This window comes from Ascaphus truei, chromosome 1 (assembly GCF_040206685.1).
Source record: "Ascaphus truei isolate aAscTru1 chromosome 1, aAscTru1.hap1, whole genome shotgun sequence".
Taxonomy (NCBI): Eukaryota; Metazoa; Chordata; class Amphibia; order Anura; family Ascaphidae; genus Ascaphus; species Ascaphus truei.
Genome location: NC_134483.1, coordinates 474,859,393 through 474,884,094, shown reverse-complemented (window position 1 = coordinate 474,884,094; position 24,702 = coordinate 474,859,393). Strand labels below are relative to the sequence as shown.

At 45.5% G+C, this 24,702-nt stretch overlaps 1 protein-coding gene and 1 long non-coding RNA gene across 5 annotated transcripts in view; one reads left to right on the top strand and one right to left on the bottom strand.

The window, feature by feature from the left end:
• LIMCH1 (LIM and calponin homology domains 1) overlaps positions 1-24,702 on the top strand; it is a 283,557-nt gene that overhangs the window by 129,018 nt on the left and 129,837 nt on the right. The gene's annotated exons all lie outside the window — the stretch shown is intronic.
• Positions 9,852-16,144, bottom strand: LOC142464126 (uncharacterized). Its single transcript, XR_012787603.1, has 3 exons — positions 15,958-16,144; positions 15,406-15,557; positions 9,852-10,231 (listed from the first exon to the last, which is right to left on the bottom strand). It is a non-coding gene; the product is annotated as an uncharacterized LOC142464126 (long non-coding RNA).

Genomic DNA, 24,702 nt, shown 5'->3' with positions numbered 1-24,702 from the left:
GACGCTGATGGTGGAGTTGGAGACTAAGAGCAGTATGACTGAACTCGGGTTGTATGGCGATTTTTGAATTTCATAAATATTGAGTGTTATCCTGTACGTGCATGCAGCCTATACTAAGAATATCCACAGCAGCTCTGCATTTTATGGACACTGGTTCCACTATATGCTGCAATTTATAGACTGACATAGAAACACTGCAAAAAATAGAGGGGCACTATAGTTCAATGTGGGACTTGCCATACTTTACCCTATACCTAACAGTCATGAATAATGCTAGACCTTATTATGTTGACGATCACATTAATGGACATTAATCTCTGTTGTGATCAGGCACTTTTTTATTAAGGCTAAACATGCTGTTCGCTACATGAGTTGATATATCGTTAAATATACCAAGCCTTCTTAAACATTTGTACATAACCTGATATAATATAACCTCAGGGATCGGTACTGGGACCCCTGCTTTTTAACTTGTTTGTTAATGACCTTGAGGTTGGGATTGAGAGCAAAGTCTCCATCCTTGCTGATGACACTAAATTGTGTAAGGTAGTAGAATCAGAGCAAAATGTAATTTCTCTTCAGAAGGACTTGGAGAGACTGGAAACGTGGGCAGGTAAATAGCAGATGAGGTTTAATACAGATACATGTAAGATAAATTATTGCATTTGGGATGCAAGAATAAAAAGGCGACTTACAAATTAAATGGGGATAAATTGGGGGAATCCTTGATGAAGAAGGATTTAGGAGTGCTTGTAGACAGCAGGCTTAGCAATAGTGCCCAAAGTCATGCAGTAGCTGCAAAGGCAAACAAGATCTTATCTTGCATTAAATGAGCAATGGATGGAAGGGAAGTAAACATAATTATTTACAAAGCATTAGTAAGACCACACCTTGAATATGGAGTACAATTTTGGGCACCAATCCTAAGAAAAGACATTATGGAACTAGAGAGAGTGCAGAGAAGAGCCACCAAATTAATAAAAGGGGATGGACAATCTAATTTATGAGGAAAGGCTAGCTAAATTAGATTTATTTACATTAGAAAAGAGGCGTCTAAGGGGGGATATGATAACTATATACAAATATATTCAGGGACAATACAAGGAGCTTTCAAAAGAACTATTCATCTCACGGGCAGTACAAAGGACTCAGGCCATCCCTTAAGGTTGTAGGAAAGGAAATTGTGGAAAAGTTAAAATGTGGAATTTATTACCCAGGGAGACTGTGATGGCAGATACAATAGATTTGTTCAAAAAAAGGTTGGGCATCTTTTTAGAAGGGAAAGGTATACAGGGATATACCAAATAAGTATACATGGGAAGGATGTTGATCCAGGGATTAATCCGTTTGCCAATTCTTGGAGTCATGAAGGAATTTATTTTTCCCCTTATGAGATATCATTGGATGATATGACTCTGGGGTTTTTTGTTTGCCTTCCTCTGGATCAATAAGTAAGTATAGATATAGGATAAAGTATTTGTTGTCTAAATTTAGCATAGGTTGAACTTGATGGACGTACGTCTTTTTTCAACCTCATCTACTATGTAACTATGATACTCAGATTCATTTTATTGTGATACAGACACTGTGAATATTTACAAGAGGGGAATCCTACGACATATTACAGGGATGTTCCTCTGTGCTTGTGATATGTATGCATAAGATACCTTTGGCAACAATGCAACAGTATTGCTTTGCATATACTTACAGTACTATGTCCATTAACGGTGAACATTTGATACGTGTCAATTTGTTTCTTGCTGCGATGCACACTATATTTGTTCACCTTTACTCAGATATCGTTGTCCTAAATTAAATATTGCTAACACTGTATATGAGATTATAGGATATACTTTTATACATAATATAGGTTGATTACACCTTAAACAGTTACATCTGTGATCCTAGTGATTTATTAACCCCTTGAGCGTTTTCCTTTTTCTTTCAACTGGGCATAATTTGTGGATCCACCTGCCTCCTCTATTTGCTCCCGCACCAATATTTGTTTTATCTTCACATTATGTATATATACCCTCACACCCCATATACTCCCTTTTTTACGACTAATAAAGTTTTTTTTTATTTTCCATATGGATTTAAGTGCAATTCAATATGAATGGCCTATGAAGGGATATTGAGACCCTGGGATACTACATTTCGCACCTAACTGTTGTCTTCCATGAGTGCAACCTATAAGGGATTCTTTTTTGGCTGATTTCTCTCAATCAACCATTTTTTGGACAGATAACTAAAAAGGTACCACAGACAACAATGGATCTATACTGTATGGCTACTAGAACTTCGAACTACATTATAGGACATGTTTGTTCTGCCCCAAATGCTACTCGATGCTGCTTCTTACAAGCAAGTTACTGTAAAGGATTGATTAAAAAAACAAATCAAAAATAAATAAATGAAAGGTGCTGAAACTAGACTGAGTCTCCTGCTTAAAATCAGGAAACATTGCATGTGTGCTACTCCTAAAGGGAGCAGGGGGAAGTTGGTAAGCTACCCCTGCAAATCATCCAGTGACTTCTCCGTGGACATGTTTCACTTTCAGTCCTATGAGCTAGAGCGGTAATTTTTAACAACACCGCTTTAGTAAAGCATCAGTGGGTAGAAATAAAATGTACAAGTGCGACAGCAGACTATTGCATAGTCAGGTGAATAGAACTTCCAATAAATAAGTCAATGAGCAGGTGAAACTGCATCTTTCAGACACAAAGCGTAGCAATGTAGATTGAACCCTTCCATCCATGCAAAAAGTATATCAGATGCATTGGGGGTTAAATTCAACCTTCCGGTTGGCTAGTGCTCTTTGACTTTTATAGAGGGATATGTGTAGCAAACTGCACTTTTGTGATGGTTGAGTATTTAAGTCGGTGACCCTGCTTATTGCCCATGGCAAAGCTGCTCCTCTCACCCCGTCCGCACTCCGGAACCATGGTAGTACCGCGATAACTCATCTCCCATATCGGCACACCGTTAGATGTTATCGGGGAATTACTATCGTAGCAGTATATTGCACAACCATAGCCCCCGGCTTCACATATGATCGTTCTGCCAGTGCTGAGGAGGTGTAAATTTGTTATTGGCTCCGATGCCTTTTAATGGACGAACATGAGCGTTCTTCATAGATTACAGTACATTGTTGTTTACAGAGCCTTCAAAACATTGCAATTCCCCCTTCAGGTGTACTGTGTATGGTTTGTCATTTCTTTTTGTGGGCCACAAACGTTTTTAGAAGCTGATTTTTACTTGCATTAAAAAATAATCTTTAAAGGCCTTAATGTGAAGTCACAGCACTTCATCAACCCCAAAGAAATGATTTCAATATTTTTTCCTTTGGCTGTTGGTCAATTGCTAGTAAAAGGAGTGCTAATCAGTCCACAAATAGCCTAATCCTAAATTCAGACATGTAGGAGCCCAGATGTCTGGAGAGGGGAATGCAATATACCAGCCACATTTGATTAACCAAGTCCCCATTTACATTAGTTTCTCTAATCTTCATCTATTCAGTAGAATGATATATGCTTCAATTTAAAATGGTTACAAAAACAAATTTACCATCTGTGCACAGTGTAAGGAATGAATAGATCTTATTCTTGTATTCACCCTGGTTTTACAGAGTAGCACAACATAATCACCTGGCCTTTCTCTCGCAGCCTTTTACAGTAAGGCATTATGCTATTATACAATTGCACTTCATTAGCTGGTAATCTAATCAGGACACCATAATCTTAGATTTGCTTTGCTAAAACGTGTGCGACATTCAGACATCAATGTAAAGACGACTGATCATTCCCTCATCCAGCTGATGGGTTATATATATGTATGTATGTATGTATGTATGTCTTTTATTTATATAACGCCATTAATGTACAGCAGGGCCCCGCTTCTCGGCGCCCCGCTTCTCGGCGCCCCGCTTTTCGGCGATCTGCTGATACGGCGGCACCGAGAAGGGGGCCGCCATCTTGGATCCTCAGTCGCGCATGCGCAGAACGGGCGGGTGCGCCCGGCGCGCATGCGCAGACTGTAGTTTGCACGCGCAGAACGGCAAAAATGCCGATTTGCGCATGCAAAATCACTGAAAATCGCCGGATCCGCTTTCCGCCGATTTTCACTATACGGCGGGCCCCTGGGACGGAACCCGCCGTATACCCGGTGCCCTGCTGTACACAGCGCTTCACAGCAGTAATACACATGACAATCATATAAATAACAAGTAATATAAATTTCCTGGAACCAGGGTCACGAATGATGTATGATTAGTTCCAGTAAGCTCAACTCATGTCCTCCCTCTTCCAAAGCATGACAAGTCCTTAATGTCTTTCTTAATTTTATTGCTGGATTAGAAAACACAGGAACTTGTGGGTGTAGTGTAGGCAGAGAGTGCTTCTCTATGTGGGATGCTTCTATGAGGTTGGACTATGGTAAGAGAGAAAGGCCTTACCAGGGGTGGATGCAGACAGGTCTGTACTCACTGTAATCTACTGTAGGGTGGAAAAGAAAGTGAGGGGCAGGGGTCACACTAAAGGTTGAGTGGGACTGCACTAACTGTCAGCAAAAGACAGGGGAGAACATGGGAAAGTCCATTAACTGGGAGGACTGGAGAAGCTGCAGTAGCAGTTCACTGATTATGTGCTCAGAGGCAAAAAATGCAACATTGTTGCATGTTACACAGGCACAGTGTGTGTATGTGGAGCCAATGCCTGCAGCTGAACTTAAGGAGCTGACAAGCAGAAGGGGGGTCGGGCAGGAATGTGATTCTTGTTCCATGACAATAAATAACACACAAAGAGAAGTACTTCAGAAATAAAAGTAACATTTAGGAAAAGGAGTCCCTGCTCCAAAGAGCTTACAATCTAATTGATAGGAAAGAACAACGTGCAGAGACACTAGGAAGGTGTTCTGGTACGTGCGTCTGCAAGGGGCCAAGGTTTATGGATGAAATGTATAGTATCAGCCACGGAGCTACTCATATGCTTCGTTAAGCAGGTGTGTTTTAAGATGAGATTTAAAGATGGATAGAGATGGTGCTTGTCGGATATAGGGGAAGGCCATTCCAGTGAGGTTGGGCAATCAGTGAAGAAGGGTTTAAGGTGGGAGAGGGATTTAGATACAAAAGGGGTAGACGGTAGACATCCTTGAGCAGAACGCAAGAGTCAGGATTCTGTATAGCGAAAAATTAGGGCTGAGATGTAAGGAGGAGCAGAACAGTGTAAAGCCTTAAAAGTGAGGAGGAGAATTGAGTGTGTGATACAGGATTTGATAGAAAGCCAGGAGAGGGATTTCAGGAGGGGAGACGTGGAGACAGATTTAGGAAAGAGTAGAGTGATTCTGGCAGCAGCATTTAGGATAGATTGTAGGGGAGACAGGTGAGAGGCAGGAGGTTACAGTAATCGAGACGGGAGAGAATGAGGGCCACAGAAGCCAGATTGTAGAGTGTCTAGGTGGTGAGAAAATTGAGCAAGCTAGAGAATACAAGACGGTGCCTGAGAGTGCACCACTCAAATGTGCTTCTTTTTGGGATAACAGAAGTTGTCCTTTTTGATAAACCGAGAGAATACAAGACGTTCAAGGAGTTCAGAGGCAAAAGGCAGGAGGGAGACGGGACGATAGTTAGAAAGATAGGTAGGGTCAAGCTTGCTGTTTTTGAGTAATGGTATAATTGTTGCATGTTTGAAGCAGGAGGGACAGGTACCAGAGTAGAGGGAGGAGTTCAAAATGTGTGTGAGCGTAGGGATTATAGTAACACCAATAAAGAGTATATCGCTCACTAATGAATGTAAAAAGTGGGTATATGTAAATCTGATTTTGCATAAAGTATCAAGGTAGATACCGGGTGCTACATATGTGCTGAATTGAAAATGTATTTTCAAAATAGAGAGAGGATTATAAATTATACAGTGATGCTAGAACTGTGCTATGATAGTCATGGCTTTTATATATAGTTAGGCTGTCTGATACCAACAGAACAACACCAGTTTAATATCAGCACAGCAATATCTCTGTGTATTCACATATTACTGCCATCTATGGTGAGTAATTAGGTATGCTGTGCTGCTGACCAATTATCCATTTTCCCACTGCAATACCACATATTCATGGCCAACAATTAGGTATGTTATGGCATTGACCCATTATAAATCTACCCATTGCATTATCAGGACACAGCAAACTCCTCTGAGAGTTATCTGATATCAGCTAAACTTGCATCATCTACAGCAAGATACATTACACCCATCGTCGTGGGATTGTTATATCTAATAGATCACATGACAATTACAACCCTAGATGGGTAGGTATTTATAGCACAGAGTTTATTCATAGCACCCTCCTGTTTATATTGAGTTTTTAATAAATACAATACACACAACATATTTTGATAAATTGATTTTGCATGTGTAACATTATATTAATTATGGCATAAATAAATGTTAAGTTTTAATAGCCTAGGTGTGCCCCACTAATCTGTTTCTTGCTAGAGACAGGTTTTCAACATAATCCTCTCTCTATTTTGAAAATACATAGGGATTATAGTAGGAGCAAGAGGTTTTAGGAGATGGAGGGCAGGTGGTAGAGGGAGAAGAGGAGATAAGCAACGATACATCCTCTGTGACAACGGAAAAAGAGTCAAGGATGGCAGGAGAGTTGGGAAGAGGTGGAGGATAGGAGGAGGCTACAGAGGGGATGTCCTGACGTATGGATTCCACCTTTTCCTTGAAATAGTCAGCAAAGTCCTGAGGTGAGATGGAGGAAGAAAACCAGGCAGCAGAAGGTGAGTAGAGAGTAAAAGACAAGGAAGACTTGTGCAAGTTGATTAGTGAAGAAAAGTAGTTTTTGTTTTTTTAGCCTGGGAGAGGGCAGAGTTGAAACAGGATAACATACATTTGTAGTGAAGGAAGTCTGCCTCCAGAGGCGTTCAGAGGAACGAGTGCAGGAACGCAGCATGCGCGTGTGGAAATTTAGCCAGGGTCTGGGGTTAGAAGGGCGAGAACGGCAAAGAGAAAGCGGGGCATGTAGATCGAGAGGCGGCTAGGGCAGAGTTGTAGTCCCTGACCAGGTTTTCAGAGTCCGGAGCAGAACTGAGAGAGGAGAGGGAGGAGCGTATAGTGGAATCAAAAGTTGCTAGGTTCAGGCCAGAATTATACCAAACGTCGCGGTGCGCAGAACGCTACCGCGCGCCTATATACGTTAAAAAAAATCCCAATAGAAGCACTCATACCTGTTTCGGCGTGCGCATCACGGCGACCTGCAGGACGGATGTGAGCGGTTACAGCCAATGAGGGCGAACCGCTCATGGCCACGCCTCCCTGTCTCCACTTTGCAGTTTCCTTGGTATAATCAAGATACCGCTCGGCGGCAGCGTGTGGGTGATGTCACCGGAGGGTGGCACTCAGCGGCATCTGGTATTATCGAGCCCTAATAGAGCGCAGGTCTCGGCAGAAGCAAAGGGGAGAAGGGAGAGAGATGAGATGGTCAGAGAGAGGAAGGGGGGAAATTGAGAAAACGGAGAGAGAAGTTTTTAGCGAAAGCCAGGTCTAGGTAGTGGCCATATGTGTGGGCGCTGGCTGCAGTCCACTGCTAAAGGCCAAAAGAAGAGGTTAGAGAGAGAAAGTGTCAAGCCCAAGGGGGAGAGGGGTCATAAATACGGCAGTTGAAGTCTCAACGGAGAAGAACAGGGGAGTCTGAGGAGAGAGAGAAAGACAGCCAGGATTCAAAGAGTGAGAGAGACAGAAGTAGAGGTAGGTGGTGATAGATGACTGCCACATGGACAGGGAGAGGAGAGAAAAGCTGGACGGCGTGAGCCTCAAAGGAGGGAAAAGACAGAGAGGGCTAGGAAGGGTTCGGTGACGGAAGAGAGAGGAGCCCCACGTCTCCACCCCTGCCATCAGGGCACGGATTGTGGGCGAAAGAAATGCAGCTTCCAGTGCAGAGTCAAACTGTGTGAGCCAAGTCTCAGTTATAGCAAAGAGGAGAAGAGTGAGACAGAAGTCATGCAGAGAGAGGAACTTGTTAGAAAGGGAGCGTGCATTCCAAAGGGCACAGGAGAAAGGAAGAGAGGAGGGGGGGTGACAAGGGATGGGTATGAGGTTAGAGGGTTTGAAACCAGAAGGTGCAAAGTTGCATGTGGGAAGCGAGGTCGAGAGCATGTAGAAATAAGACAGGGACCAGGATTGGGAGAGAGATCCCCAAAAGCAAGGAGGAGGAGCATGGAAAGAAAGAGAATGTGTGAGGAGGATTTGTAGGGGTGTGTTTTAGTGCAGGGGATATAGCTGTGTAGTGTCAGAGGGCGCAGGTAAGAAAGGAGTTCATGTGAACTAAGAAGTGGTGAAGGAAGAAGAGATGGAGATATATGAATAGAGTTAGAGACATAATGAGGCTGGTAGAAAGAAACTGTATTTTGAAAAGAAGTGAGGTTACAGCAAATATAAACAGTAGTGGTGGCATGGCAGCAATCGTTTAGTGCTGAGATGTGCAGTCTGGGATAGATAATGACCTCCTTTCTAGCATAGTTCAAATCCAGGATTCAGGGCCAGTAGGTGTTGTGTTGTCCACTCGTTCCACTGCTCCATACTACAGTATATGCCATTTAAAAAGGGCTACTTTACAGATGAGCTGCTTTACATGTAAGCATCTCCCCTGCAGAGGCTGCTCCCCCAGTCTGTCTCTAGCAATCAGTTGTCCTACCTTGGTGTTAGAAGTTGAATTTACTAGCATACTGTAGGCACAGCAAAGGGAGATTTGGAGACAGAATTCAAAGATGGTTTTTATATTCCCTTAGACCAGGGGAGCGCAAACCTTTTACGTTGCGCCCTGCTTTTCATCCGTGCAATTAGCTGCGCCACCTCCACCCCCCCTGCTTGAGGCTCAAATTTCAGTTATGTTCACATGAAAAAACCGGCATGTAAGAAAATAAGTAACATGAGTGCCCGCTAAACAAAAATAAATAACTTGTTAAATCATTTCAATCTATGTTGGCAAAGAATCACAGTAGTGTCCTCTAGGACGATATTGTACACTTTTGTTTCAAAATGAGCGACCCCCTTATAAGATTGCACCCCCCCAGGCTGCGTACCCCTGCCATGGTCGTCACTACATTTATTTTTATTCCTGGTTATTTTTGGAGAGATCACGCTGCAAAGCAAACAGTATATTGTGCTGTACCTTTTGTATAGGGATTCGTCCCAACATGCCTGTTTTCACTATTAAATAGTAAGTGGCTTTCCCTTATTTGTGGATAAACTCATTTTAAGTACTTCACGATGTTCTGTTTTTGAATGTGATTTTAGAGTCATCCCTATCAGAAGATTTGGTGACTACATACTGTATCCACCCACCTTCACATCCCCTACTCTCGTGGAGTTGTATGCTTAAACACAGGTGGAAATCCTAATCATATACACACACATTGTGTACAGTATGCATATCCCATTGTTTGGTACAGCTAAAGAGAGACACATAAGGAAATTTAACAATTACATTCCATTTTTGCTCATAACTGACCACATCAAAGCATTGTCAGGAAACCTTAACATGTGCTCAGTCAGAGGCCCCTGAAACACACTGTTCTGCTCTGTTTTGTAATGCATTACAGACCCCTAATTGGGAAATGAAAAGCCAGTGTTGACATGCTCCTATGGCAAGGCGGCTTCCTATTGGCCTGTGGAGCTAAGGCATGACAGGCAGCCATATTGATTTCCTCAAAATGGATAAACACTGGTACAGAAGGTAAAGATCACAAAAATCAAGGGGAGAGGGAGAGCTAAAAATATTGCTGTTCATCTCCGGGGGTCCCCCTGCTTCAGACAAAAACAAATATTTAAATGGGGGGGGGGGGAGAGTTTAAAAAAAAATTTTTTTTATAATGTCTGGCCACATCCAGGAGACGTGTGCTCCTTATGATTTCTGAGAGTTATTACGGCAGACACGGGCAGTGCAACAACACTACCAAATGGTCTGAGAAATGTTGCACGAGTTTAAGTGCTCAAGTACTTTCCCTTTTAATTGCAGCTGTTTACTGTTTGTGATGGAGATGTGTTGTGATGAGCGTTGCGTTCGCACAGACACTGCTTGCAAAGAAAGTTCTTGCATCTGTTTTCAGATCTGCGCTGGGAAGTTTGACAGATTTGAATCCACACCAGCGAAGTGTAGTTCTGCCGAACGTTTGACAAATAGCAGCAAAACGCCTCAGTGTTTGCTGTGGTTATTCTTGGAAGCGAGTTGTCTGTCAAGAAATTAAGAAATCATTGCAGTCAGATTAGCAGTGCTGGATGAGAAATGGCAGACATACAATCCAAGCTTTTTTTCTTTTTAAAGATCAAATGAATCGATCTAAACTTATTGTGGGCAGCCTGTGCTCCAAGGGGCCACATGCGACCTTCAAGGTTCAACTTGCATTTTTATAAGCTTCTTCAATAATACAATGGTATACTTTTTAAACCAGACTGAGTTAATACACCCAGTAGCCAATATATTTGTTATGATACAAGGCCCTCAATAATGTATGTGTGTATGTATCTTTATTTCTGGATAACTACCGTATTTCCTTGATTCTAAGACGCACACATGATTTAATAAAAAATGTTGGGGGAAATATGCACCACACCATACTACACTGCACCATACCAAACTTTATGCTCTGCACTATGGGAGCTGCGCTTGGGTTGTCCGCAACATCATTCATTCGCTCATGTGATACTTGCGTTGTCTTCTGTTATCTTGTTGCGCTCCCTCTGCAGTTCCGGTCACGCCGAGAGTCGGAGAGTCGCGGAGGGGGAGGCCGTGATCGTAACCGTGGTCTGAGCCGGGCGAGTTTGCCGAGCTGCTGCTGGGCGCTGTAAACATCCCCGCTGTGGCTGCTCCAGCAGCGCCCACTTGCAGACTTTTTATTTTTTTTTAATTTAAAACGTCGATTCTAAGGCCGCGCTTATAGTGACGGTGACGCGACATTGCGTCAAAACAAATGTATTGAATCCGTTGCGTGCGCTTATAGTAGGAGTGGCGCGAGGGCTTGGTCTTGATCGCTGGAAGTCAATTCAATTAGATTTTTTTCAGCGACCGCAGCGTGACGTCCGCGTCGCCGGCACTATAAGCACGGTCTAAGGCTACGGCCACAGTGCGCGCAACACAAACAAAATACAGTAACTATCAGGCCCTTCATAGTCTGTGCCAGGAAGTGTGACGGCGCGGCAGTATTTTGAGGAGACCAAGAAATTAGATTTTTCGCGAGACGACTGTGTCACGTGAGCATTTGAGCCAATCAGTACGAACCAGCCTGGTGATGTCACGGCCACGCCTCCCCATCGCGAGTGCACCTGAGTTCACAGATCGCTCAAGTGACAGGCGCGCACGACTCCTTATGCTCGTGCTTGCACTATGTCCAATGCCTAAGACGCATCCCAATTTCAGACGTGAAAATGGGGAAAACGGTGCATCTTAGAGTCGAGGAAATACGGTATATACAATTCTATCTTCTACATGGTATGTTGCTACACTCCAGAAATTCCTCTCCCTTCTGGCTCTGGCAAACCCCCCGCCCCCTGCAATGACATCACAGGGTCATGTGACGTCACAGCATTACAGAGTCCTCTCGCGATCCCCGCCATTTATTTTAAAGCCCCATAAGTTTTCCCTTCATTTCTGTTCTTGTTCCCACAATAAAACTTCAGAAATTCAAAGGAGACTCCATTTAGTATAGAAGAAGGAATTCGAGTAAACTGCCTGTCTCAACTTATTAAGCCACAGTAAGCCTGGTACAGGACACCAGTCCTCAAGGGTCACCAACAGGTCAGGGTTTCAGGATATCCCTGCTTCAGCACTGGTGGCTCATATTCTGAATACCTGGCCGGCTGGTGGCCCTTGAGGTCTAGAGTTGGCCATCCCTGCTGTAGTGTGATTTTGCTCCAGGGATTCCCCATTGTGTGGGCATTGTCCTGTATCTGCCTACATCCTGTGGACTATCTTAAGGATAGGAATGTCCATATTTGGGCATGCCATTTTGTGCTTCCTGGCCCACCTTCAACCTCCCTAATCTCCTCAACTGGGTCTGGGTGGAGAGACCAGTACTATTGTTCCTACCCAGACTTGCTGCCTTCTCCTTGATTTGGGACCGGTATAAATACTCCCCCCCCCCCCTGCCTCAACAGAGTTATTCTGCACCCGATAGCCTTTGTGAAGGCTGTGTGCCCAGTACAGGGATCTGGAGCACTGGTGGAGCTGCGGTCTGTGTGTGCAGCGTCAGTCTGAGCTATTTGGAGTGAAGCAACGGCGGGGAATTTAAAACTTCTAGCGGAGAGCTAGACAGAAGTATATAGAACGCCAGTGCATCTGAAGAACAAGACCTTGTAATGTAATTAACTGCAGTTGAAATGAACTCCTTTCAATGGGTGTACAATAATGTTGCCCTAATAGGGTTAGGGGACTAGTACTTAATGCCAACGGCACCATTAATAATTAGTACAGACCAAAGTCCCTGGCGCTAGCTTTGCCGTCTAATATTTTAGACAGTGTTGATTTCATTAATCAATTAGAAGGTGTCTCTTGGAGACCAAACTTTATCTGGTTGTCTATGGATGTCACATCATTTTACACTATCATTAGGCATGACCTGGGGATGGCAGCTTCGAGCTACCTATTGGATTCTTCTGATTTATCACCGGCACAGGGGAGTTTCATTTTGGACTCCATTCACTTTCTATTAACCCACAATTATTTTTTGTTCGATGTTGTTTACTATCTCCAAACACGTGGAACTGCCATGGGAACCAGCTTTGCCCCATCCTATGCAAATGTATTCATGGGATGGTGGGAGTCGTTCCACGTGTTTGGAGATAGGAACCCATTTAGGGATCACATTGTTTTTTATCGTCGGTTCATCGACTACTTGATTTTTATTTAGGAGGGTGACACCAACACTATGTTATTATTTATAGATTCACTTAATAATAATGATTATGGTTTAAAGTTCACATTTTCTTTTGATCACCATCACCTTAAATATTTAGACTTATTATTTTATATTGATCACTCCTTGAATATTCACACAGATATTTTTCGAAAAGAAAATTCATGAAACACTTATTTGAGAGCCGATAGCTGCCACCCCAGGGCACTTGTAAAAGGAATACCAAAGGGGCAGTTCATGAGGGTAAAAAGAAACTGCTCCAAAGATGTTGACGTCCATAGACAATCAGATGACTTATACAATAGATTTCTAGCCAGGGGCCATGACCCCCTTGATCTAAATAAAGCACGGGGAGAAGTTGAGGTTATGGAAAGGAGCCAATTGTTAAAAAGGAAATCAAAAAAGACATCCAAACTAGATAACCCATTGTTTATCACTCAGTTTAGTCGACAGGCACAAGAAATGAGACTAATCTTGGAGAAGCATTGGAGCATTTTGCGACTTGACCCAATCTTGGGACAAGATCTACCCCAGAAACCAAAACTGGTCTTTAGAAAGGCTAAAACCATATCTAATTCGCTCTCCCCTAGCTTGTTCTCACATCACTCAGACAAACAAAGTTCTTTCACTAAAGGCTCATATAGATGCGGTTCTTGCAAGATTTGTGTTCTTTTATCTCCAACCAAAACGTTTCAGAGCACATATACTAAGGCTGTATTTAATTGTAAAACAACGTTCGTGATCTACCTTCTCACCTGTGGGTGTGGGAAACAGTATGTGGGCCGGACCACGAGGAACCTCAAGACACGCATTATGGAGCATGTCAGGCTCATCAAGAAAAGAGACCTCAATCATCCGGTGCCACTACACTGTACCCACTGCCCTCAGGGAGATGGTAAATTACTTAAAGTTTGTGGGATCGAGTCTGTTTCTTGTCATGAAAGAGGTGGGAATCGTATCAAAAGGTTAGACCAAAGGGAGGCCTTTTGGATATTTACGTTAAAAACCCAGGTACCATTTGGACTTAATACAGATTGGGACCTGGGCCATTTTCTCTGATTTCACCATTAACATTTTTTTCTGTTTCATCCTGACCATTACCAATATTCTTCTAAGTAAATATTATATTTTGATTGAGAACTGGTAACGGTATAGTCAATTCCAAATTGAAATTCCATTTTCCTTATAAATTTGTTTATTATTATATGAATCTTTTTTCTTCTCTTTGGTTCTTAAGATAAATTAAATTCTTCCATTTGTGTCCCATCTTCTTTATATAAACTCAACTTATACTTCTAGTTGGTTTGATTCATATTACGAAGATATATTTTAGAATCAAATTAAATCTAAGCAATTGGAGGTCTTTGTATTACATTTACCCTATGTATATCCCTGATCAATATATGGTTATTTTATTTATTTTTCCTCTTTATATACCCTGGGTCTGCACATCTCTACACTTTGGATCATGTACATTTGATATAATGAATTAAGGTTTTCCTTTTTTTCTGCTCATGGTCATTGGGTTGTTGGCGTGCTCTATTTTTAGCTCAGGTGATATGAAGGAGAAAATTTATATTACATTTATATTTTCTTTTATACATATTTTCCTTTTTTGCCTTGTATGTGTTGTTTTGTGCAAATGTGCTATTTCCTAAATGTTCTGTTTTTTAATGTTAATACCTTCTTTTTGGGAGTTAATATATTTCTTCTAAAAACATTGGATTAATGGCACTTTTTAATTCTTGTTTTTCTTTTTTCTGTACACTATTTATTATTATTCTTTCTTTTGATAAAGTTTTTTGTTGATTATGTTTTGTTTGCACTGGGGTAGGAAGCCGTTTTTCTGACGTCACGGACGTCTTTATTAACTAAGATGTTAGTGTTGGTCTTAATAAATTTGTATTTGTTCCAGTGTTCAGTAAACCAATCGGAGGGTTTCATCCTGTAGCTCAAATGGACGGGTATGTTCATTTTCAATAAAGTTATTTGACATGACGCGATCCATTTATCCAATAAGGATCCGTCTAATAGGAGATACCAGCCGATTGGTTAGACTGTCCATGACGTCACCTAATAGCGCGATCGGCGCCAGGGTATAAATGGCGGCTTCCTATAGCGTTATGTACACCTTGAGAAAGGGCATAGTGACCGAAACGCCTTGGTGGACTTGTGCTGTGGCTTAGGGGGGACATTTAGTCCATCTTTTTAATGCAATAAATATTTTTTGCTGCTGCAACCGTGAGCCTCCTTCTGGTCTTTCTGGCAGTGCACTGCCATTTTTCCTACCTGTTCCTAGCGGAGAGCAAGGCAGTGCTGCCCATACTACAGAGGACAGCAGCTAGAGTCCCATGTTAATCAGTGGCGGTGAGCGTTGGATGCATTCAGGCGTCGGATAATGCATTCCGGTGTCGAGAAACGGCCCTTAGGGTTACATTGTAAAACGTTGGATATGCCATTCTTTGTAAAGTGAAACATTGGATAACGAGGACTACCTGTATACTGATCCTTGGTAATTTTTGTACTGATCTCCCGTGACAGTTGTCTGGATCTTTTAATATCCCTTGGAATCCAGTCAAGTAGCATCTTTGTCCAACAAGCGTCATTTCATTTTTCTGATATGTCCGGCCCACTGCCATTTTAATTTCTGGGATATATGGGATAAGACAGAAAAAAGGTTCCTGTTGATCTTTACTCGAACCTCAAAGAAGTCTATGCAATGGGCAGCCTGCTGTGTAAAACAATGCAAGAGTTAAGTCGGGAAATGGTCCATGGAGATCAATGTGGTTCTTCCTATGAGGATGTGTTTGCCTGACTGTACTGTGCTAAGATTGGAAATGCCTAACAATGGAAGCTCTGGACTCTTCTGCAAGCACGGCCGCTTAACTATATTAAAGTATTCATGACCATTGCTGACCTTTTATTCCCCCCTTTCTTTTAAGCTCTAATCTTTTCAAAAGGACTGTAGAGAAATGGTCATGTTATGTATTGATAATGTAAACTTTGATAAAGTGGAAATTCCACTTTATCTAATAATTTATCCATACCTGACATCTCTGTTCCCTTTGTGGCATCTCCTGGTTCTTGAGATATTTAGGCCTGTGTTTACAATGTGGTCTTCTGCCATAGGACACCTTCGGACGCTGCGATACAGTAGACTTGAATGGACTGGAATGTGCCTTCCAGTGCTGGAATTGGCCTTATGGAATAAGACTGCTCAATAAATATAGCTCCAATATGTTTCTTTCTCTACAATTAAGCAATAGGAACACTCTTGCAGTAAACATATTGATATTAATCTGAAAATGTATGTGTTATGTCAAGGGTGTGCAAACGTTAGTCTGCGCCCCCCTGCCTGCTCTCCCACCCTGCTCGCGCCCCCCTCCTTACCTTGTCTTCGGCGTCAAATGACGCTGCGGGGTCACGTTCCCCTGCACCGTCATTTGAAGCCGCGTTGCCATGGCGAAGACGAGGTAAGGGAAGTTGCAGAGGCCTCGCGTGATCCCCTGGCATTTCATTTAAATGTCTTGCGGAAGAGCGCGGTGCCCTGGAAAATCTTGCGCCCCCAGTTTGCGCACGCTTGTGTAATATAATGCACAACATTACTAGCACAGATTGGTACTTTCCAAACATTGAGCACGGTTTATTTTTCTTTTAATCACTCATAAAACATACCGTTATCGTGTAATTGCAAAACCATTTCATTTATATGCGAAGGACCATATTCAAAGCTTCTGTTGACACACCTGATGTTTTTGATCTCTTTAAAAATGTCATATTATGAAGTTTATCCGAGTACAGGAGACATTCCACAACACACTAATTTGATCAGAAAGACCCCTTAAGTTTCATGTTGGTGTTTGTCATGAAAACAAACAAAGAATCTGTTAAGTTTATTTTATGTTTAAGAAATCATCGGGCACATGCATCAAGCGCTGGTACTGGTTGAAGCGCCCAAGTCAATGGGAGTTCATGCCGGAACGGGTGCGATAACCTGTACCGGTAATTGATGCACGTGCCCCTATGATTCTTAATATAGTTGAGGAGCACTCAAACAAAATAAAATTACTGCCACAGGTGCCAACTAGGAAATAAATACATATGACTTATGGTCTAATAAAAGACTTCTTTGCACAAGTCCACATTTTATTTTATCCCCTATGATTCTGGTCAGCCTAACCTTCTTCTAACTACCCGTATTTCCTTGATTGTAAGACGCAGTTTTTTTTCCCTTTTTCACGTGGCTGAAATAGGACTGCGTCTTACAATCGATGTACTAGAAAAAAAAACAGCCAGGGGGCGCTGCTGTAGATGCCTGCCGGGTTTTCTGTGTGCAGCAAAAACGTCTGCGATCACGGCTCCACTCCTCCCCCTCGTGCAGAGAGATATGCTGCAGATGCCGGCCGAATCTTGGCATAACAGCATTGTTAAGATCACAGCCCCCCTCCCCTCTGTGCAGAGAGATCTGTGTGTGTGTGTGTGTGTTTGTATCTCTGTGCGTGTCTGTCTGTCTATCTCTGTGCGTGTCTGTCTCTCTGTGCGTGTCTGTCTCTCTGTGTGTGTCTGTCTGTCTCTCTGTGTGTGTGTGTGTGTGTGTGTCTGTCTGACTCTGTGTGTCCTTCCATTCTCTCTCTCCCCCCTTCCCTCCTATCTCTCTTCCCCCCTTCCCTCCTATCTCTTTCCCCCCCTTCCCTCCTATCTCTTCCCCCCCTTCCCTCCTATCTCTCTCTCCCCCCTTCCCTCCTATCTCTCTCCCCCTCCCTTCCCTCCTATCTCCCCCTCCCTTCCCTCCTATCTCTCTCCCCCTCCCTTCCCTCCTATCTCTCTCCCCCTCCCTTCCCTCCTATCTCTCTCCTCCCCTTCCCTCCTATCTCTCTCCCCCCCTTCCCTCCTATCTCTTTCCCCCCCTTCCCTCCTATCTCTTTCCCCCCCTTCCCTCCTATCTCTTTCCCCCCCCTTCCCTCCTATCTCTCTCTCCCCCCTTCCCTCCTATCTCTCTCTCCCCCCTTCCCTCCTATCTCTCTCCCCCTCCCTTCCCTCCTATCTCTCTCCCCCTCCCTTCCCTCCTATCTCTCTCCCCCTCCCTTCCCTCCTATCTCTCTCCCCCTCCCTTCCCTCCTATCTCTCTCCTCCTCCCTTCCCTCCTATCTCTCCCCCCCTCCCTTCCCTCCTATCTCTCTCCCCCCTTCCCTCCTATCCCTCTCTCCCCCTTCCCTCCTATCCCTCTCCCCCTTCCCTCCTATCCCTCTCCCCCCTTCCCTCCTATCCCTCTCCCCCTTCCCTCCTATCCCTCTCCCCCCTTCCCTCCTATCCCTCCCCCCCTTCCCTCCTATCTCTTTCCCCCCCTTCCCTCCTATCTCTCTCTCCCCCCTTCCCTCCTATCTCTCTCTCCCCCCTTCCCTCCTATCTCTCTCCCCCTCCCTTCCCTCCTATCTCTCTCCCCCTCCCTTCCCTCCTATCTCTCTCCCCCTCCCTTCCCTCCTATCTCTCTCCCCCTCCCTTCCCTCCTATCTCTCTCCTCCTCCCTTCCCTCCTATCTCTCCCCCCCTCCCTTCCTCCTATCTCTCTCCCCCTCCCTTCCCTCCTATCTCTCTCCCCCTCCCTTCCCTCCTATCTCTCTCCCCCTCCCTTCCCTCCTATCTCTCTCCCCCTCCCTTCCCTCCTATCTCTCTCCCCCCTTCCCTCCTATCCCTCTCTCCCCCTTCCCTCCTATCCCTCTCCCCCTTCCCTCCTATCCCTCTCCCCCCTTCCCTCCTATCCCTCTCCCCCTTCCCTCCTATCCCTCTCCCCCCTTCCCTCCTATCCCTCTCCCCCCTTCCCTCCTATCCCTCTCCCCCCTTCCCTCCTATCCCTCTCCCCCCTCCTATCCCTCTCCCCCCCTCCTATCCCTCTCCCCCCTCCTATCCCTCTCCCCCCCTCCTATCCCTCTCCCCCCCTCCTATCCCTCTCCCCCCCTCCTATCCCTCTCCCCCCTTCCCTCCTATCCCTCTCCCCCCCTCCTATCCCTCTCCCCCCCTCCTATCCCTCTCCCCCCCTCCTATCCCTCTCCCCCCTTCCTATCCCTCTCCCCCCTCCTATCCCTCTCCCCCCCTCCTATCCCTCTCCCCCCCTCCTATCCCTCTCCCCCCCCCTCCTATCCCTCTCCCCCCTCCTATCCCTCTCCCCCCCTTCCCTCTTATCCCTCTCCCCCCCCTTCCCTCTTATCCCTCTCCCCCCCCCTTCCCTCTTATCCCTCTCCCCCCCCCTTCCCTCTTATCCCTCTCCTTTTCTCTCTCCCCATCTCTTTTTCTCTCTCCCCCATTCCCTTCCCCTCTCACCCCCCTCTCTGCTCTCTCCCCTTCTCTCCTCTCCTTCCACCCTTCTCTCCATTCTCTCCCCTCCCTTCCCTCCTATCTCTCTCCCCCCCCTCCCTCCTATTTCTCTCCCCCCTCCCTCCTATCTCTCTCCCCCTCCCTTCTCTCCTATCTCTCTCCCCCTCCCTTCCCTCCTATCTCTCTCACCCGCCTTCCCTACTATCCCTCTCCGCCCCTCCTATCCCTCTCCCCCCCTCCTATCCCTCTCCCCCCCTCCCCCCTCCTATCCTTCTCCCCCCTCCTATCCCTCTCCCCCCCTCCTATCCCTCTCCCCCCCTCCTATCCCTCTCCCCCCCTCCCCTCTTATCCCTCTCCCCCCTCCCCTCTTATCCCTCTCCCCCCTCCCCTCTTATCCCTCTCCCCTCCTTCCCCCTTATCCCTCTCCCCCCTCCCCTCTTATCCCTCTCCCCCCTCCCCTCTTATCCCTCTCCCCCCTTCCCTCTTATCCCTCTCCCCCCCTTCCCTCTTATCCCTCTCCATTTCTCTCTCCCCCTCTCCTTTTCTCTCTCCCCCATTCCCCTCACCCCTCCCCCTCTCACCCCCTCTCTGCTCTCTCCCCTTCTCTCCTCTCCTTCCACCCTTCTCTCCATTCTCTCCCCCCTTCCCTCCTATCTCTCTCCCACTTCCCTCCTATCTCTCTCCCCCCTTCCCTCCTATCTCTCCCCCCCTCCCTCCTATATCTCTCCCCCCTTCCCTCCTATCTCTCTCCCCCTCCCTTCCCTCCTATCTCTCTCCCCCTCCCTTCCCTCCTATCTCTCTCCCCCTCCCTTCCCTCCTATCTCTCTCCCCCTCCCTTCCCTCCTATCTCTCTCTCCCCCTTCCCTCCTATCCCTCTCCCCCCTTCCCTCCTATCCCTCCCCCTTCCCTCCTATCCCTCTCCCCCTTCCCTCCTATCCCTCTCCCCCTTCCCTCCTATCCCTCTCCCCCCTTCCCTCCTATCCCTCTCCCCCCTTCCCTCCTATCCCTCTCCCCTCCTTCCCCCTTATCCCTCTCCCCCCTCCTATCCCTCTCCCCATCCTATCACTCTCCCCCCCTCCTATCCCTCTCCCCCCCTCCTATCCCTCTCCCCCCCTCTTATCCCTCTCCCCCCCTTCCCTCTTATCCCTCTCCCCCCCTTCCCTCTTATCCCTCTCCCCCCCTTCCCTCTTATCCCTCTCCCCCCTTCCCTCTTATCCCTCTCCCCCCCTTCCCTCTTATCCCTCTCCCCCCCTTCCCTCTTATCCCTCTCCCCCCCTTCCCTCTTATCCCTCTCCTTTTCTCTCTCCCCCTCTCCTTTTCTCTCTCCCCATTCCCTTCCCCCTCTCACCCCCCTCTCTGCTCTCTCCCCTTCTCTCCTCTCCTTCCACCCTTCTCTCCATTCTCTCCCCTCCCTTCCCTCCTATCTCTCTCCCCCCTCCCTCCTATTTCTCTCCCCCCTCCCTCCTATCTCTCTCCCCCTCCCTTCCCTCCTATCTCTCTCCCTCCTTCCCTCCTATCTCTCTCCCCCCCCTCCCTCCTATATCTCTCCCCCCCTTCGTCCTATATCTCTCCCCCCTTCCCTCCTATCTCTCTCCCCCTCCCTTCCCGCCTATCGCTATCCCCCCTCCCTCCTATCTCTCTACCCCCTCCCTCCTATCTCTCTCCCCCCCTCCCTCCTATCTCTCTCCCCCCCTCCCTCCTATCTCTCTCCCCCCCCCCTCCTATTTCTCTCTCCCCCTTCCCTCCTATTCCTCTCTCCCCCTTCCCTCCTATCTCTCTCACCCGCCTTCCCTCCTATCCCTCTCCCCCCTCCTATCCCTCTCCCCCCCTCCTATCCCTCTCCCCCTCCTATCCTTCTCCCCCCTCCTATCCCTCTCCCCCCCTCCTATCCCTCTCCCCCCCCTCCCCTCTTATCCCTCTCCCCCCCCTCCCCTCTTATCCCTCTCCCCCCCTCCTCTCTTATCCCTCTTCCCCCCTCCCCTCTTATCCCTCTCCCCCCTCCCCTCTTATCCCTCTCCCCCCCTTCCCTCTTATCCCTCTCCCCCCTTCCCTCTTATCCCTCTCCATTTCTCTCTCCCCCTCTCCTTTTCTCTCTCCCCCATTCCCCTCTCCCCTCCCCCTCTCACCCCCTCTCTGCTCTCTCTCCTTCTCTCCTCTCCTTCCACCCTTCTCTCCATTCTCTCCCCCCCTTCCCTCCTATCTCTATCCCCCCTCCCTCCTATCTCTCTCCCCCCTCCCTCCTATCTCTCTCCCCCTCCCTGTTCACTTATGTAACTGTATTTGTAACCCTGTATTATTTGTCTTAACTATGCCCAGGACATACTGTACATTGAGAGTTACCTCTCGTTTTCAAGTATTACTTCCTGGTAAAACATTTGATAAATAAATAAACTTCTGCATTTGGCCATATTAAAAAATGATATTCAGAAATTATGACTTGGAAATGATCTAAAGAAGACTCGCTATCAACTTGATTAAGAAGACTATCAAAGGCAGTACCTAAATAGGGCTTTGAGAGGATTACACTTTACTGCGAATGAATATTTAGTCAGAAATAATTCCCAACACTGTTAGCATATGATTTGAAGATCCAGTACAAGTTGTATATATTCTAAATTAGAACCTGACCTTTAAACAGCTGGGATGCTACATTAGACCAGTGTTTTTCAACCTTGTTTTGGTTAAAGAACCCTAGAATTATATTCTTTGCACATTCTCACTCCTCCCCTCTCTTCCTCACCTTACATTCCCCCCCCTCTCTGTCTTTTCCCGCTCCCCCTTATGGTGTCCACTCACACACACACTCAGAGACACACAGACACACCTCTTAACTTGAGGTGAGGAGGTCTACATTGTTGCACTGGTCCTGGACTCCGCAGCTCCCTCCTCCGGTCAGGTGGAAGTTGGACCCACCATCCGGCACCGACAGGAGGAGGGAGAAGATTGCAGTAATCGCCGGGTTGCTACATGGGGAACTGGGGCGCTGCTGGGGTACTTGTCCCAGCTTTCATCTCCTGTCACCCGCAGAACCCTTGAGGGGAGCCTGCGGAACCCAAGTTGAATATCACTACATTACGCTAAGGCTTTAGTGCCGGCGATAGCAGGCTACGGTCACTGGAAAAATCAAATTGAGATGACTTCCAGCGATCACGACCAAGCCGTCGCTCCACGTTTACTATAAGCGCACGCGACGGCGGCAGTGCAATTGTGCTGTCGCGTCGCTGTCGCCAGCACTATCAGAGCAGCCTTAGTGTATGATCTGCAAAATATGGCAGTGGCCGTTTTTAGCTCGAACACATGCTAGACGCATATGCTTAGGGCCCTGAGCAGTATAATGGGCGTTAATACAAAGGCACAATTTTAGTAGGTTTCCTTAAGTATTATTTATGTGTGTTTATCAGGCAAGTTCTGAAAAATGTGTTGTGCACCCTCTTTTTCCTGCCCTTTTGCCAAGGGTGCAGAAAGGTCAAAGTCCAAATGTTAATATGTTGGGGCCAGTCACTTGAAAAAGATCACTTAGTAGGTCGAAACGTCGTATTGTTCTGACTTATTAAATTCTTTGAAAATCCGCAGTGCCCTGGGACATCTATTTTCATTCATGCTTAGGATTTCTTTAGACCGTTTGTCCTGGAACCAGGAGCACCGGTAAATTGCAAGTATTTTTTGATTGTTCATGGTGTGCAGCATTACATCCATTTGTAACATGTTGGGGCTACCATGATGGAGAGATTTCTATCTGAGAAGGTGCTCGGCAGCTGTTTTGTGCTAAAACACAGTTTAAAAAAAAAAAAAAAAAATAAGAGACATCTTTTAAATAAAAACTTACATTGGAAATCATCCGTTAGTGAAAAATAGCAGCAAACATATCAATGTTTAATCGTGACAAATCCATTTCTAAGAGATGGTGGTTGTGTTGTACATTGTTTGGAACAGGACTCGATGCATTAAATACAATTATTGGAGTGCTCTTGGCTATTGATCTTTGGTAATCTGTGTGTTTGACGTACAGGAAACGTGAGTGATGGATAACAGGCCGCTATACTCGCCTAATGAAAGACAGTTTACTGTTTTGATTATGTTATAAACTTATGCTGTAAACTTCAATGGCGCACTGTTACTTGCATAGTAGTTACATCGTGGGTGAGGTTGAAAGAAGACATATGTCCATAAAGTTCAACCTATGCTAAATTTAAGCAAGAAGTATGTAATGAAACCTATTACATTTTCCTGGTATTTAAAAATGATCTATTAAAAAGTTTTTAAGAGTTGTTTTTCCATTTTAGGAAGGTTAGATTTTGAATAGATACGGGACAGTGATATTCCATAGATAAAATGGCAAAATGTTGTGTAGGGTAGAAATTATACTCTTTTTAATGGGACTGGGGGAAAAACTAATTTCCAGTGCTCTTTTCTGCAGGCATGTATTCCTAGGGAAACGCTACAGTAGGTTACATTTTACATTGATGTTTGGAATTGGCTTTGAGAATTTGGCTTAACATCGTGATGCAATTTTTGGTTCAGAATCTTTTGGAGAATATACTTTTTTACATAGCCAAGAGCTGTAGAAGTAATTTGGTGAATTATTGTAAAATGATGAAGAATTTCACAGTGGGCGCGGCCAAACTTTGGATGGTGTATTCTTCATTATTCCACAATTTGATTATGCCAATTCATTATGTAGCCCTGTTTCCCCCTGAACACAGGTACTGCTTCTTACACCTGTTGGCTCGTAGGGCCTGAGCCTCCGCCACGGGGAGCCTGGGGTAATACTGCACCGACACACTTTATTTGAGCAAATACCCGGTATGTACCTGGCAGATACCTGGAATGCGCCACTCCTCACCTCTGACAAGCCCCGTTGCATTTGCCTTCCCAGCCTGGGTTCATGCCTGGCTGATGGGCGGCTGATCTGTTAAATGATAATGATTAGGATTTAATAGGCTGCAATGCTTCGCGTGTCTACCAGATGGCATAAATTCATGAATTGTAATGCAGTATATATATATATATATACTGTGCAGTATTGCAGCCAGCGGGAATAAAATGCTTCAATCCCTGCTTGGAAAATAACTCAATGCACTCAGGCAGAAAACAGTCACAAACCTCAATACACCCGGGTATACCCGAATTCGTGGGACTAGCCAAGCTCGAATAAAGTGTGTCGCCAGTGTATATATATCTAAATGCAGCGCCTCCACCTGGGATGGATCCCAACAAAGTGGGAGTAGCCCCTCACAGGACCCAACCAATGAACACACACACACACACACACACACATATATATAGGGGAGACCGTATGTCTCTTGCTACACATTGACACACTTGGCCAGTTAGATTTTTTTTAAATCGTCGCAGTTATAAAATAATAAAATGTATTTATTTTGTGCATCTATTAGCAACCCACCACGTGTGTCAATGTGTAGCAAGAGATATACTGTCTCTCCTATGAGATGAAATTATATCCCTGACTACGATAGTCTA